We start from the raw sequence: 18,393 nt of genomic DNA, 5'->3' as shown, positions 1-18,393 counted from the left end.
AGGCTATAAGTTCCAAGAGTGTGACCCCCAGTTCTCTGTAATTTGTATTCCAGGAAGCCACCTCTGTATTTTATGTAGGTGTAAATAGGGTTGTACATTATCATTGTTTTCTGTAATTGAAGCACAGCGATGGTGGACGATTTACACTTCTCCACATAGTGGGGGTTTGAAGATAGATCAGAGTGGGCAGATTGTGCCCGACTGGATGACATGGTCGTTTGTTATCCGATGACTGCTGGCCAAATTCTTTTAGCCTGCACTTATCTGGAGTTTAAAAAATGGACGAAAGAGCATGATGAAAGGGGATTTGAGAGGGGTGGAGATGAGGGTAGTGATGCTGAGAGATAACTGGGGAAACCTTTAAAAAGGTCTCACATTCAATTAAGTGTGTTGACAGAATTGGGTTCTTTTTTCATGCGGGCCAAACTTGCTAGAATCTAGTCGATTGTGGTGTGTTGTTTACTCAAGAATCAGTTTTATTAGTATTCCACTTGCATTCAGTATGTATCTAGTGGGGTATTTGAGTGTAACAGTAAACTGTAATAAGATTATGTTATGTAAAGAGTCAAGCATGATGGGACATGCTTTTATAGGAAAATAATGAATCAATGACAGAGTGGTTTGATGCAGCCCGAACCAAAGCAGAATTACTATTACCACAGCAAAGTTGATTATTTTCAAATAACAGCATTTCATGAACTCTTATACAAGAGCAATTTGTCAATGTTTACATTTTTTTAAATCTATTAAAGAATGACATGTACTTTGTACCCTTTTAGAGTTACATTTAATGTTGTGGAATGTCCATTAAATAAGTTAGTACCTGTTATCACTTACATTATAACAGTTGTAAACATTTCTCTCTCTTGACATTAATAAGACAAAAAAAATGCAGCATGTGATGTTACTGAGAAACTGGAACACTGTCTGTCATGAAGACTTTCCCATATTGGAAATTTTACTGATACAAAGTGATGGTATTGGAGACTCCTTCCAAAAATGCTAAATAAATACATCCATATCATACATATACTGTACATATCCATAAATAAACACACATTTTTTTATCTGTTCTTGTGTCCACCATACAAGCGCCTTTGGAAGTTGCTATTATAGAAATCATAATGTATTAAAATGAGCGCATTGATATAAACCTGTGATTTGAATTACAGCCGACACTACTGTCAGAGCTACTGTTACAGAAAACAAATCAACACTTTCTAACCAATCAGACTTGAGAATTTAACAGCACTGTGGTATAGACGTTTATAGGTAGTGACATCACCAAAAACAAAAAAAATCTACATTACATGATGTTTTTTAATTAATATCTTCAGGATGAAGACTGAAAGCCATATTAAATATTTTATTACTATGATCACAATTTTACAAATCTAGCATCCTTAATATTTCTTTGGCTTGCCGTTTTGGGGAACCTGCAGAACTCCTTTTGAAAGATTGAACCATTCAATATTCAAAAACCATTAAGAAAGCCTTTTTTTCTAACAGTGTAGAGAAGATAAAAATCTCAAATTCCAATTTTAAAAAAATCTGACATCGTAGTGTGAATGTTTACAGATGATTCTACTAAAGACACACACCTTCAGTGATACTGTTTTCACTTCCTCTCTCACTGACTGAAGCAGTACATTATCATGCTGTGCGCAGTTAGTTGTGAAAAAAAAAGCACATCTCCGCAATCAATACTAATCCAAGCCATGTGTGACGAGAGAGCGATGCAGGACTTGACTTCTGGGTCAATAGTAAACAAATGGAGGATAAGAGAAGGAGAGTCAGATATAAACAACCCAGTTTCTAGACCAACGAAACTGTGTCAGGCCAAGACAGAGACAGGTCAGAGAAAGGACGCAGAAGTGGATCAGTGTTGAACCTCTCCATCTCTGTCATGGTTCCATCACGCCGCTCTTGTCTGTGTGGGGGATTTAGAAGGCTACTAAATTTACCACAGAGTTGCAGGACACAGATAGGGACAGTAATCTGTGTTAATGCTGCAGTCCCAGCAACCCTGATGCCAAAATCCTCACACAGGGAACAGACTCTTCTGCCAGCAGCTCTCATTTGTTGGTAGAGGCTTGAGGCACATTCAAGTGGCCTGGATCAGTCTTGTTTTTGGGTTGATTGTTTTGTTTTTTTCTTTTTCCTGGTGAAACAGATTGCACTCTCTCCTTTCTATATTGAGGTTACTGAAATGATACTTGATATTTTACAGAATAATGGCCTAACTAACAAATTTATTAGAAATTAATAATTGAAAAAAAAGCTATAACAGCCTGAGGGCAGAGGTGCCATTATACCTCAAGGCTGTGTGTCTTTCTTTGTCCTTATGAGTGACAGGTTTTCCACTGCACAAAGTACCTGAACCTTTAGCACAACACACCTAGAACTGGTATTGGTCAAATACCAAATTATATAGTTTTATGGGGTTTTTTTGTACATTCATAACATTGACCTTAGTCAGTATTATACTAGAGCTATCTGCCATTCAATCTTAACCCAGATAGAACTTTGCAATACTAAGGTCCACTTGGTATAAACAGGAATTAATGGTATTCAGGGATGCAGCTTTCACCACTGTTCATGGCTGATGTGACATACAGAGTCACACAACCTGCAACACCACACATTTGATTCGATTATTTTTATGAACAGTTTTGTCATAGAGGCAAAATTTCTTTTCAAAACATATTTGTATTGATGAGAAAAACTTTGAGTGGATAGTCTGTGTTCTGTGGCTACACTTATAGCTGATAAGATCATTTTTCACTTTTAATGATGCTCAGTGCTATTTATTAGACCATACTGAAGTCTCAATCCACAAAATAAGTATAGAGTTGTATTTTTTTAAATAAATATTTTATAATAAACAATGTACCACCCACCACGACCATGCTTAGAGACAAACACTAAACACTAGTTTGTGGAAGAAAATACCCTTTAAGATGGATCTAACGTCCCTCAAAGCCATTAGAGGGCTAGTCTCTGAGGTACAGTGAGTTGGTGTTTGGACTATGTTTAAAGAAAGCTCTGCCATTTCTCTAGTAGCTCAGTGGTTAAGGTTCCAAGTGATCTGAAGACAGTAGTTTGAATCTCAGGCCATTGCCAGGCCTTCAACCATCAGCTGGAAGGGCTGTAATCTCAGTCAATTGTAAGTCACATTAGACGTAAGCATACATGTACGCATGTCAAATGGATAAATGTAAATAGTCATCTCTGATTGAGTATTCAGGTTCTTGTTCAAATTGGAGTGTGACAACATGGACAAAACCTGGGTTAAGAAAGTTCCGTTCAAGAGGGATCAATTCATTTTGCTCAAACAGTTCAAGAAAATTGCTGTTATCATCAATATTGAGAGCATATCAATGGACTTCTTGCTCGCTACAAAGACCACACTGAAGACTCTCAGGAATAAACAACGGCTCAGAATTGAGCAACGCGTTAGAAACTGAGGGTTTAAATTGACAGAGGGAGGTAACAAGCAGCAGGTGAGACTAATGAACTCAAATGGTAATAAGGTAACAATAACAGGAAATTGACCATTTAAGGAAAGTGAGGGGCAAAATGGGACAAATGGTGAGGTACGAGAAGCCAACAGGGACAGAATCAGTGCTGACAAGACAAGTCACTCTAACAGCAGTTTCATTTTCATCAGTTTCATCAAAGATTTCTGTAATGATTTTGAAAAAAATTATGTTTCTACTTACTATTATTGATGTTTAACGGTCAATGTGTACAATTTAAAACTCACAGTAATATTGTAAGGAAATGAAATCTAGAGAGTGTGCCCACTGTGAACTATTTGAAAGGGCTTTAATATCTTGTTGCAGGGACACAGAAGATGGGGAGTACATAATGGAAAAATGTAGGAAGGTTGTTTATACTACAAAAGCATGATGAAAGTGGCACAGCCACAGAGGAAGGAGGGAGATTTGAGAAGAGAGAGAGGGAAGAGGGAGTGAGAGAATGCATGGGTGATAAATTTGAGATGCTGCAGATAGCCGGTAAAGTGGGCTATACTTTCTGCTCATGTGATGAAGGAGTGACAAGCGATAGGGCTGGAAATATAGAGAGGCTGAGAAATAAATAGAGGTCAGATTTTTCTGTATGCAGGTGTGTGTGTGTGTGTGTGTGTGTGTGTGTGTGAGGCCAGCGATAAGCTTCAGTGTACAATGTGATCATTGCTGATATCAGTATATAATGGGAGTTTCATTTAAAATGGGAATGAGAGGGAGTTGAAGTGCAGTAATACAAAAAGTGAATCACCAAACAACATCTGTTTATGAGTGTGTGTGTGAACATGGTATAATAAAGGGGTCATCAGGTATTTCAGCAGACCGAATTGAGTACTAGAAGAAATACTGTACCAGAGCCAAAAAACTGGCTGTAGTTCAGTGACTCTAGTTTTCTAAACACAAACCACTGAGGTTTCTAGGACAGAGCCTCTGTAGCAACCAATGACATGCATTTATGTAAATTATGTAGCTGAACGCAGTTCATCAGACCAGAGAGACTAGCTACAGGGCAAGGGTTTCATGAATTTTTCATTTCATTTACCCCTCTCTGGTCTGAGCCAACTGATGGCACAGCTTGTTTTAAAAAAAAAAGTTGATTACAAAAATAAAATGTTTAAAGACAAACTGACAGAAAAATGTGTGTTTATTCTCCATGCATGACATTTAAAACCTGACACATCTCATCTGTTCTGAGTTTGTGGCAATAGTCAAAAGTGGCAACTACCACTACAAGTGCCACTACAAAACAAAACATAACCACTTCAAATTGTCTGATTGTATAGCCATAAACTAATCATTAATTGTTAAGCATCAACTGTTGTCTTCATTCAATTGTGTTAGTTGCTTATACTATACTTTATACTTTTCCCTGTATTGTTCTTATGAAGTTTTTATGTAGCTTTTGGCCCAAAACTGGGCCAATGCATTCATTCATTTATCTTCATTAAATGCTTTATCCTAGTCAGGGTGTTGGTGGTTCTGGAGCCAGTGCCAGTAACACTGAGCATGAGGCTGGAATACATCCTGAATGAGACACCAGGCCATTGTAGGGCACCAGGCGCACACAGACACGCACACCTTCACATATAGTGGCAATTTAGAGTAGTCAATCCACTTACCAGCATGTTTTTGGGAGGTGGGAGGAAACCAGAAAACCTGGAGGAACCCAGAGCAATATAGTATAAAGTAATTGTGGTTGTATATATTTTCAGCAAGGTTCTCCTCTGCAGAATAGTCCCATCGTCTTCATGGATCAAGATTTTGTGATCATGAACCTCGGGTTATGTCACCAGAAGCTTAATGCTCCCAGAAGGGTGAACAGAGTGATCCTAAAGATGCCTAAGAATACTAAAACTAAAATCTATTTTGCCTGGATGAGGATTACCAAGACTCTGCAGCCCGACATGGTGGTAGTGTCCACAGGCAAGCACCTGATGACCAGGCCTTCCATATAACCTGGTTGGGCAAAGACCTTGATAATCCAGAAAAGCATCGGAGTGGAGTCGCTGGTCATCCAAATCAAGAGGAGCTAGTTGAGGTAGTTAGAGCACCTTACAAGAATGCCTCCTGGTCAGCTCCCACTAGAGCTATATCAGGCAGGTCTCATTGGACGGAGACCCTGGGGGAAGACCCAGGACCTGTTGAAGAGATTATATCCCACAGTTGGCTTGGGAATATCTGGGGATCTGCCAAGGAGAAGCTGGAATCTGTGGATGAGGATAGAGAAGTCTGGACTGACCTTATCAGCCTATCACCAGGAAAAGCAGGAGGAAAATAAATGAATAAAAAAAAATAGTCAAATCTCTGAAAGGAAGAATTTTAGGCCTCAGATTATAAATACTTTTAATTAAAGCAGCTACAAAGGCATTCTACATAAATGTTTATTGATGCCCCATCAACTGACCTTAAACTTCCATTCTAAGTGAGTTTCAAGTAAACACGTTTTATGTTCTTTTGAGTACAGGTGAATGTGTCAAGGTTCTTGTCTGTGGTAATCATATATACACTACAGATGTGGTGGATAGGGGTTAGTGTAGAACATGCTGGAGTATCCTTTTAACGAAAAACTGCCACCTCAAAGGGAATAAGCTGAAACAGAATGCAAGTTGGCAGTGAGTCCTTTTTATCATCCAAGAAGAGAAGCGAATGTGTAAACATGACTCATCCATCCACAGCATACACCTTTTACATTACACCACCAGATCAGTGCCTGCTTCATTTTTATAAACGCCACAATGCAACTTTAACAGGAAACCAGATCATAATCTGTGCTGTTAAGGTATGTGCAAGAACAATGCAGGCCAAAGCACATGAGTATAATCTGGTAGTTTGCCATGTTAATGAATATTTCATCATGCTTCTCTTTAATTAAGATTGTGACACGTTTGCAAATTGCTGCTTAGGCCATGTGAGGTCATGGACTGGAGTTTTGAGATGTGTGTCGTAAACCAGATTGGATTTAATACCACTTGGTATTGGATATTGGCACTTGGATGTTTTTATTGTTGAAACCCACAGAGACATCTTTTAGAGTCTGACTGTAACAGCTTTATGCAAATGTGGGCAAGTGCTCTAAAATGAAATGAAAAGGTCCATCACAAAGGGCATTTTTACCAGAAAGAGATTGAGCCTTTATGCAGATTAGTGCTGAGCCTTGAGCCTCTTATCAGCTTTTATCAGCCTGATAGGAGTTATCAGTTGTCAGCCAACAAATTGGCTGAAATTAGCATTCCAACAAATACAAATAATAATAAACTACAATAAGTAAATATACATAATTATCCATCACTGATATCATCATCATATTTAATCAGAGGGTTTAAAAATTCTACTACCCATCAATAACTCAGTGATATTATGAAACCATTACAGCTGACTCTAACCATAGGCATAAAACTATTACACATAAACACAGGAACACACTAACAGAACAATAGATCTGTGACTGAAGAACAACATCCATGTTAATTATTTTTAAGTGTTTCAAATCTGTAATTATGCTGTGTCTCTTCTGGATATTAAACACAGTAAACAGAAGAGCGGTGCTTGCTGTTAGCCAGCTATTTCATTCAAACCACACAAAATGTACAGTTCTGTTGTTGGTCCCTTTGTGTAATTTGTACTTTGATTAGTATTTATTTCTAACTTCTGCTCCAAAGGCATTTTGAAGAAAAAAAAAAAACCAATGATTTTTCGAGATCGTTCATATTTATTACACCAAGTATTGTACTTCAATAAATACACTAAATATAAATCTACAGTATGGGCTAGAAAGAAATTAGCCCCAGCCTCTACTTGATATCATTATGTGTATTTTTAATTATGACCATTGGTGATGTTTTTATGTATTTTTCCTTAAAAGAGAAGAAGAGCCCTGCTAGCCTGTTGATACCAGCCAGCTCTGAAAATTATGCATGACTATGTGTGCGTAAAGAGAAATACCACTGGTAAAAATTCTACTACCCATACTACATATGAGATATAGAGCTAAACAGTCACACAGAGAAACATCAGATGCATAAAAGAGCTGAAATCGCAGCTGGAAAATTGTCACTGTGGTTGGAGTGGGATAAACTTATTCCTCCACTTGCACCAGTACACTAAAACACTTCACAATATACAGGGACAAGCACTGTGCAGTGCTCTTGAAGTCAATAACCTCCTGGTGTCATCTGTCTAACAACACTAATCACAAGTGACAAATTTTGTAAAGAAACTGACCATGAAAATGTATTGATTTCCTGCTCCACAGAACATGAAATTAGATGTCCTGCAGGTCTACGTGACCGGAATTTGTGATGAATTCAGCCATTCATTCCAGCGCAACAAAAGTAATGTTCCTGTATAATTGAGTCAAACAGCAGCACACACAGTTCCTGCTTCATCAAAGTAAAGGCAAAGTCTCTTTGTGAGGAGTTTAGTTTAGCACAACAAAGCCCTCTCAGGACTCATTTGTGTTCTGTCAGAGGGGCTTGATATCACCACATCCTCATAGACGGAATGAAGAATAGAACACTGCCTACTGAAAATGAACCCTGAAGCACCAAAACATCATGTCCCTGCTACTGAGCGGCTTTCTGTCACTCTCGGTGAGGCGGATGTCCATGATGAACAGACCCGATTTAGCCGCAATGACACGCCTCCTTGCGCTGCTTCCCTTGGGTTTTTCTGGGTTCAGGAGGGCACGTCCTGTGGTACTGCCATGATATTTTATATAAATACCACTTATGTAACAACATGCCAAAGCCTGCTCAAGCAACAGAGCTCCAGTGCTCCACTCTTATTTATTAATAAACATCTTAGACGACCACCTGTTAAGACTCGGCAAGTGTTTCTAGAGTATTAGAGTGCTTTCACACTTGGCATTTTACATGTAATCCTACGGGAAGCAGCCACAAGGCATGTGTAATGCAGACACTTTTAAAAAGCAGTGCTGATGGAATTTTATTTGTCACAATGAAATGCTTCCAAAATTGAAAAAGTTCACATTTTCCACAAAGTACTAAGAGACATCAAGCGCTTCTTTTCTTTTTTTTTTTTTTTTTTTTTTTTACCCTTCGACCTTTCAGGTCATAAAAGAAGTGCACAAAAAAAAAATATGGAGGACCTTGTTAATGATTGAATAATAAGGAGATTTATTACATGCTTAAACTAGCTAGCTTGAGTATAAACAACAAGCTAGATTGAACTCAGTATTTCAAGTCATGAAAGTTCATGGATGAAAGTTCAAGCATTTTCATGTTCTATACATTGGTATACTAAGGTATTGGTATACTAAGCTAGCAACTGTACTAAGATCATTGTAGCAAACATATTAGCATGACACTGTTCTTTAAAAAAATTACTGAAATTAACACACTTCAAAATTATCACTGCTTTTCTCTCACATGTGACAGCATAACATGGCAGACATTCTAGCTAACTTGTTAGTAATTGGCTAACTAGCTATTTTTGTTAACTTTTTAGTTAAATATTAGCTAAATATTACAGCTCAAAAATGGCGTGAATGCATTACAAAGAACATTTCTGTCCCCAAATAAATGTATGAAGTAATTCAGTACTAGGAAAGAAACCCTAGGCACTCACAGGCAGGCTTAATCACAGCCATTCCAAAAAAGCAGGGTTATTGTGGGTTATTTCTGCACAAGCCATTAGATATGATATTAGATGCACCAATGAAGCCGTCTTGAGAAGTGAGGGAGACATGTTGTCTGCACAAATCAACAATTCTTAGGAGATGTGTCGTCTACACAAATCCAGAGCAAGCACTGCTCAGAAGTCTTGCTGTCTATGTATTGCCTCAACAAAAGCTTCTTATGAGACTTGCTGTCTACACATAAGCCAAACAAACACTTCTCAGGAGATTCACTATCTACATATAACCTCAACAAACAGTTCTAAGGAGACTTGCTGTCTATGCATAACCTGAACAAACACTTCTCAAGAGACTCGAACAAGCCCTTCTAAGGAGACTCGAACAAATGCTTCTTAGGAGACATGCCGTCTAGGCATAACCTGAACAAACACTTCTTATGAGACTTGCGGTCTATGCATAACCTGAACAAACCCTTCTAAGGAGACTCGAACAAATGCTTCTTAGGAGACATGCCGTCTAGGCATAACCTGAACAAACACCTCTTATGAGACTTGCAGTCTATGCATAACCTGAACAAACCCTTCTAAGGAGACTCGAACAAATGCTTCTCAGGAGACGTGCCGTGTATGCATAACCTGAACAAACACTTCTCAGGAGACTCGAACAAACACTTCTCAGGAGACGTGCCATCTAGGCATAACCACTTCGAAGAACACTTGAACAAACACTTCTAAGGAGACACACTGTCTAGGCATAACCTGAACAAACACTTCTCAGGAGACATGCCATCTAGGCATAACCCTAAAAAACACTTCTAAGCAGACACTGTCCATGCATAACTTCAACAAACACTTCTCTGATTGCATTAAGATTACAGCAATCATATTCAACCTCTCACTGTGCTGAATGTGTTACTGAATTCAACATGCCTAATAAACTGTTTTGCTCCCAGCAGGTTGGTTACTCAGACACCCATGATGACCTCATTATACATAGCAAAACATACTTGGCGCTGGAGAGAATATCTGATTTTTAACAATCTTTTAGGCCTTTTGTTTCATTGCCAAGTTGAACAACTCAAGGCATTTAAGAGAGCAAAATTAAGAGTGAAGGAACTGCACTTGATGGAAGGATGTACTGAGGTCAATCTAAGAATCATCAGAAGACACAGCATGGACCACACACGGGCTGAGCAATCACACAGCACCATCATGAGAACAACTCAAAACAAGTGGCCATTAGTTTCAGTTGGAGGGATTTGAGTGCCAGTTTAAAACACAGGACTCTACAGGTGATAATTACATAATCAGGAAAGAAGATCTGATAAATTGCAACTCCAGTGGTTTACTCCAGCTACACAGACAGCAGCACTGAGCGAGCAAGTCTGAACATGATGCCAAGCTGCATCTATAAGGAAGAAATACTGAGTGAACAGACCTCACACTCTCCACTCTCAGGGCATCCTATTTTCTCACATTCCTCATAGCTTGAATGAGACCACATGCTTATGTTTTAGAAGAGTTCTGGCAACTTGTTACACTTATAGAATGACATGCTTCAAAATTCCACAATAAAAACCTGAATACTTGCATACCAAATACATCAACATGGGCAGACAAATGATACATTATTTAGCTAACTAGCAATCTCCAATGTTTCACCCAGTCCCATGAATTCATTGCCTGGAAACTGACTAGGCTAAAAAGTGGTCACTAGCATAAAAATGTAATAACATATGGCAAGTTAGCATTAACACAAACCAAGGGAAACTAATAGGTTTATTATTAATATCCTCTTCTAATGTTTCTAATGTAGCAGATCGTGTTTGCAACAAAAATTCAGCAAGTCACTGGCCAATGTGTTCTCACATTATTCAAGTCTGGCTAGCATCTTTATGTTCTGTTGACCGCTAAGTCATTGCATATTGCACTATTGCACTAGCAATATAACAAAGTTATGTGACATTTCTGAGACAGATTTTATTTCCTCAGTTTCTTCAATGTTTCCACATACGTACTTGCATATTTCCTGATTCCAGATCATCTATCATCTGTGCATTCTGACTAGTATATTATCTGACTAGTAAAACTCATTCTACCAACATGGCCAATGTGTGTAGTGAAGCAGGCTGTGGGATTCGAATATATGAGCTATAGTTACAGCATCGAGGTGCATTGTACCCCTGTGAGGTGCATTCATTTTAAACATAGCTACCAAATGAAACTTCTGTTTTGCAAGTCAATAAGGAGCATGAGTTTTTTCTGGTTGTATAAAGAAAACAATTATCTGAAAAAAATAATGCAATATCTGTGGCATGATTCGACAACCCCTGCTCAGGTTAGAGGCAATTAATTGTTCACAAATTATTTGCAATAAAGTCAAAATATTCTTCATGTTACAACTTATAGTAATTTGAATTATTGAAATTTTTTCATATTAAATTGTTAGTGTTTACATTGTATTCCATTGTTAATTGTTAGTGTTTAATAGTATTGAACATTAAATCTAATTAGGTGTATATATAAATAAATATATATATATATATATATATATACACACACACATATATATATATATATATATATATATATATATATATATATATATATATATATATACACATACTCTCACAATCCACTATATTAGGAACACCTAGGATTAGGCGTTCATAATATTCATGCAGTTATATAATCAGCCAATCATGTGGCAGCAGCGCAATGCAAAAAAAAATCATACAGATCAAGAGCTTCAGGTGATGAGGAAACATCATAATGGGATGTGATTTTAACCATGGCATGGTTGTTGGTGCCAGATGGGCTGGTTTGAGTATTTCAGAAACTGCTAATCTCCTGAGAATTTCACACACAACATTCTCTAGAGTTTACAGAATGGTGTTGATAACTGCATGAATGTGCAGCTGTACAGGAGTTGCTAATAAAGTGGACAGTAAGTGTATGTACTGTATAGATAGATAGATAGATAGATGAAATAACACGAATGTCCTGTTAAATCATTATACAACTTCATACTTTACTCTTCTCTTTAATGCCATCATGGCCATATTATGGTTCTAATTCACATGTAACTAAGGAACACACACCCCTGTCCCTTATAATCTTGATGGATGTATCGGGGAAAAATATCTCACATCACCACTTCTCTGATGAGCCCTCCTGCCACCTTCCCTCTAATCACATTAGACACAGTGATGCCGAAACCAATTAGAGCTAATAAAGTGTGAAGAAATAGAAAATGTCAGTGGGCAGGTTATGTCTCTCTCTCCTCTCTCTCATTGTGGGAGGAAGTTCCCTGGAGCGGTCGTACTGTATATAGCACAAAACAATTTTAATCATCCTCACTGTGAAGATGTGGTCCTGCATTAGACCAATAGACCTGCGAAAGCGGTACTTTGCTGTAAAAACTCTGCAGTCTCTCTTCTCCTCCCACGTGCTCTTGTACTTTCTCTCAATTTAGCGGATTGAACAGATCCATACGCTTCAATCCAATTAACCTCCTCACACCCGCAATGAGCAGGAGACGTGGGCAGGCAAATGCAGACGGGTTTGCCATTCGTCCCCGTGTTAGTTCACACTATCACAGCTCGCTGGTATGCAGAAAACAGCTAGAGAGTCGCGAGAAGCTAAATTTAGCAAACACGGCTTCAGACACTGCCTTTATCAGCCCAAAGGTCACTACAGTCCAGAGAGCTCTGATTCCATGATTAGGGTGCTATTTAGTCCTTTAGCCCTCTTAAAATTTTATTTTTAAAAAATAAGTTCAACACTGAAGAGAACATGTATTTAACCATTTAAAATGTGTTAACCCATCTCTGTATCTCATTTTTACATGGTTTCTTTGCTGTCAGTGGCTGCATTTTGCTCTTAAATGAGTAATGGGATTGGAATTTTTAGCATAGAATTAGCAAATATACAAAATGTGGATAATTAGCATTCATGCTAATAGAATGAGGATATTAAGGATGTTCTAATGATATACTTGAAAATGTTTTTAATTAATAAATTATTTTCAATCTATAATTTGCGTAAGAGTGTTGTAGGTGCCTTGCCCTTTGATTTAGATTTTTGAGTTGATTATTTATTTATTTATTTATTGGTTGTCTCTCTCTCTTTTTAAAAAAAAAAAGTTTACTCTTTAAAAAAGTTGACTTTTTAAAATAAATAATTAAATAAATTTGACAGTTTTAAAGTTGACTCTATTTAAACATTGGCTCTTTTTTTAAAAAGCTGATTTCTTTTTTTTTAAGACTCTTTTTAAAGTTCACTCTTTTTATTTAAATTGACTTTTTTTACAGTGGATTTTTTTCTCAATTTAAAATTGCCCCCCTTTTTTAGCACCTTGCATTTCATGGCCACTGTACTGTACGTTCAATACAGGACCTCATCAGTCCATATCACATCAAAAAAAGAATGAGAGAACTTAATTTTTTTCTTCCCATGATCTTCAGGAAATTTCAATGATGCAAGTTCCTGTTGAACATGTCATTTATAATTGAAACTCTCCAAATATTTCATAGGGGTGTATGAGTTCATCTAAAATGGTTGAGCGAATGTTGTGGGACACTAAAATAAACATTTTTCGTAACCTATACAAAAGCATGTATCAAGCACAAGGTTTTAAATGGATTCACATATTAATGCAAAAATAATATGAAGTATTGTATTGATTTACATTATTTATGTTTAATATGCACGTAGGTGGTTGTAAAGGATGCTTAACCCATTTTTAAAATGTTTTTACTTTCACTGTAAATACGTATTTGTAAATATAACATCAGTGGGAAAATGGCACCCCACTCATGGAAGCATAAGACATTATTACATAAGGCTTTTCATGTTTACTCACTAGTTCTTCATCCTTATTTAGTTTGTGACATGCTTCTATATTACAGCTCCTCTGCACCTGTTTAATTATCTCCAGTGCTGTCCTGGTCCCGCTCCCTAATCATCATTTACACCTGCGTCTTGTTACTTAGCTCAGTTTTCCCCATGGTCCTTGAAAATTGTTGCTGGTGGCTGTTTGTATAGCTCTAGTCTGCTTCCTTTTCTCCCCAGTTTGAGATTATGGATCAATGTTAACCCCTTTCTGCCTTTTTAACCCATTCAGTACAATCAACATTGTAATCTAACTCAAGGAAGAGCTGCAGCATTTGGCAGAAACCTTTATCCAGAGCAATTTACATTTATCGCATTTTATACACCGAAGTAGTTGAGGGTGAAGGGCCTTGCCCAGGGGCCTAGCACTGACAGCTTGGTAGTGCTGGGATTTGAACTCATAATCTTCTAATCAAACATCCATTGGCTTAACCACTGAGCCACCCATATCCAGCCTTGAAATACAAATATGAATATTACGATTATATAGACGCTGACTGAAGGACAAAGTACAAAATCCTGCACTTGAGGGAAGGTGGATTAAAAATAAGTCTTCTATTTACATTTTCACTCAAGTTAAAGTACAGTTAACGCACTTGATTTTTACTCTCTTTAAGTGTCAAAATTAAAAGTAATGACATTTTAGTTATATTATTTTGCTGATTCGTTTCGACGTACCTCTCTGACTGCAGACTAAAACAAGACAGTACATATCCACCGTACATGGCACAAATATCTCCCGTCACTCCCTTTGCCAGTGCCGGGGCATTCTGAGCTAAATATTTTGTGACCTATGATAGACCGTGTTTGATTGATCTGCTTCAATCTGAAAATGTGTCGTATTTAGATATTTTAGCCAATCCAGTTTTCTCCTACTTTAGAGTGACAAGCTGCAGAAAGTAATGGAGTAAAAATAGGATATTCTGCTACTAGGGAATGTTGTAGACTGAAAGTATAAAGTCTGCAAAAAATGGAAATACTTTAAGAAGGTACAGATACTTAAAACATTTACTGAAGTACAGTAACAAATTACATGTATACTTCATCACTGTCCACCACTGAAGAGGCTTTATTATGAAAATGATGTTTTTTTTTTTTTTTACGTTTTTTTTTAAGTTACTGCAGTAGTGAAAAAAAGTGAACATTAACTTTCAGATCATCTGTGTCAACTCTATATTTATATGTTATATATTTTTTGTATAGTAGATCAATTACAAAGGCCATAGCCAAGCTTAAATATAGGCTTACCCTCATACAGTCCTCCCACAACCCATGGAGTGTCTGATATTATTGTACACTTATTGTACACTTAACTGCCACAGGGTTTAGATTGCAGGATGCAATCTGCAGTGCAATCTGGCTACTCGCATTCTCATGCACCAGTTAACGCAGTGAGCTTTTCAGAGCAAGATAAAGTCACTCAATTTAAAAAGTTCAGAAAATAACTTTAAAATTTATGAGAGTGTTGTTTGAAGCAATGTAGGGGAAAAATGCCTGGCTGTTTCACCTATTCCTCCTTTAAGTTTAAAATTAGAAGTAATGCACATTTAGTAGTCTCTCTCTGCCAGCCAATCAGAAAGGAGTATTTCCCAGGTCCATGTTTGAACATTGGACATTCAGGGTGTGCTTATAGTGATCAGGATGTGCTGTAGATTAAAGAAGCACAGAAAAGCAGTGTATAATTTATTAAACATTTATTTATTAAATATATTAGAAATATATACAATTTTATTTTTCATACACAAGAAACAAGCCTAAGAGTGAAAATTGTAATATGGAGTGTAAGGAGGGACCATATTTTATAGCACCTGTATGTCCATCCTACAGTGCTCAGCACAATGTGAAGCTCCTATAGAGTAAATACTCTGATAGGCATATTACAGGAACAAGCTTCCTCCACTGCTTTTATGTCTTCCTCCACTGGGTTAATGGCCTATGAGAGCCTGGGGTGGAATACGTTATGAGAAAATACAAGCCACAAAGATGTGTTATATGAAGGAGGTATGCAGAACGTTATGTGTAGACTTTTACTCCCTGCATTTCAAAACAGATAAATAATACTTTTGGAAGTCATAGGGAGTTATTGCATCATACAGCTTCCAGCAGCTGATTAAAACTGCGAACAAATCTATGTGCAAACATTTTTGTATTTTAAGGTATACACAAGGGATCAATAAATGGTGGTCAATAGGCAAGCTGTCTTGGGTCCCAGTCTCATCACCAATGCATTTTTCTAGTTATATTATAATTATGTAGAATTTGTAAATAATAATAATAATAATAATAATAATAATAATAATAATAATAATAATAAATGGACCAAACTGAGGTTTAGGTTAGGGTTAGATTTAGCTACAGCATTAATTATTAGCTGCATTAATAATTATGTCAGTGGAAGGTCCTCAAAAGGGTAGTAAGACAAATGTGTGTGGGTGGGTGTGTGTGTGTGCATGTGTGTGTGCGTGTGTGTGTGAATCAAGGACCATAAATCAAACTACGCAGTCTCAGAGAATATAGGTTTTGTTTGAGTCAGCAGCAGATTGATGTATGTGCAATGTTCCAGTGCCATTCACTCACTCACTTACACACACACACACGCACACACACACACACACACACACACACACTAGGTGTCAGAGAAAGATTTTTTGCTGACACAGAGCATGTGCTTGTTTACACACATCTTGCGGTATTCCGATTACACAACAGAACATTACATTGATGAACATCTCTGACTCATTATTTTTAATGAAGCAGGAAATCCCAAGGGGCAGCTGTTTTATATCACCAACACCAATTAAATGTGCAAACTCTACGAGTATGCCAAGAGATTCAGTTCGCTGGCCTTTGGGACCGGAGGTTGGAGTGGCTGTGAGAATAGAGAGGTGGAAAAAGAGAGAAAGAAAATATCACTAAATTAATGTATGCATTGTCCTCCTAAAAGCAGCATGGTGTATTTTTTTTCCCTCAGAAAGGTGTTTAAAAAAAAAAACTTGAGACGATAAGTTGCTTCATGGTGCTATTGGGATAAAGGAACCAATTTTATTAAAAAAAAAAAAAAACACACACACATGGGGTATAAAATATGAAAAGATATTACATTGAAAGATTTCCCAAGGTTACTTCATAGGTCAGAAGTCTTCATCTTGGGGTAAACTGCATTCCAGGTTTCAATCACTGCTCAGGGAGATATATATATGTAAAAACCACTGAAAGGTGAAGTGAATAACAATGATTATCTCATTACAATAGAAGGCTGTCAGAACACACAGTGCATCACAGCTTGCTGCGTCTGGGACTGTGTAGCCGCAGACCAGTCAGAGTGCCCATGCTGACCCCTGCCCACCACTGAAAACGTCTACAATGGGTACATGAGCATCAGAACAGGATCATGGACACCTTTCTATCATAGCCAGCATTAACTTGTCCTTCCTTGGACTATTTTTGGTAGGTACTAACCACTGCATACTGGGAACACTCCACAAGACCTGCTGTTTTGGAGATGCACTGACCTAGTTGTCTAGCCATCACAATTTAACTCTTGTCAAAGTCGCTCAGCTCCTTACCCTTGCCCATTTTTCCTGCTTCCATCACATCAACTTTGAGAACTGACTGTTCACTTACTGCCTAATTATATCCTACCCCTTGACAGGTGCCATCATAAGAGGCTAATCAGTGGGCAGTGGTGGTTCACTTGTTAATGATCTGGGTTGCTGATCAGAAGGTTGGGGGTTCAAGCCCCAGCACTGCCAAGCTGCCACTGATGGGCCCTTAACCCATTCTGCTCCAGGAGTGCCGTATCATGGCTGACCCTGTGCTTTAACCCCAGCTTCCTAACAAGCTGTGATATGTGCAGAAAAGAATTTCACAGTGATTTTGAAGGCTGCACATGATGCTTTGTCCTTTTAACAGATAAAAAAGCATTTATCAAGAATTCTACCTAACAGCATGCAGCATGGTTCAAACCATGATATGTGAAGTTCCCGTCTTTTCTTTTAGGTCACGTTATGTGTTTTTAGTTACAGTTTATAGTGCCTCTGTTTTGGTACTGTCTCCATCCCTGTCTTGTCACTGGTCTGTTACCTAATGTGTGCACCTGTTCTGAGTTCATCCCAGGATTAGTTTGTCTTTATATAGCTTCATGTTCCTTTGTCTCATTGAGAAGTTCATTGTGGTGTGTGTTTCTGAGCCTTGTTTTCCCTGTTTCCATTATTCTAATTTATGATTATGGATTATCCTGGTGAATGTTGCCAGCCTGTTCTCTGACCCCACTTGTAAAATTAACAATGATTACTGGACTATCCCTAATAAACAACTCATTGTTTTTTACAAACATGTGTCAGTTAGCTCACTTTGCTGTCCCTCTATTCTATCT

Source organism: Pangasianodon hypophthalmus, chromosome 24, assembly GCF_027358585.1.
Source record: "Pangasianodon hypophthalmus isolate fPanHyp1 chromosome 24, fPanHyp1.pri, whole genome shotgun sequence".
In the NCBI taxonomy this organism is placed as follows: Eukaryota; Metazoa; Chordata; class Actinopteri; order Siluriformes; family Pangasiidae; genus Pangasianodon; species Pangasianodon hypophthalmus.
This window is presented reverse-complemented; position numbering follows the sequence as displayed.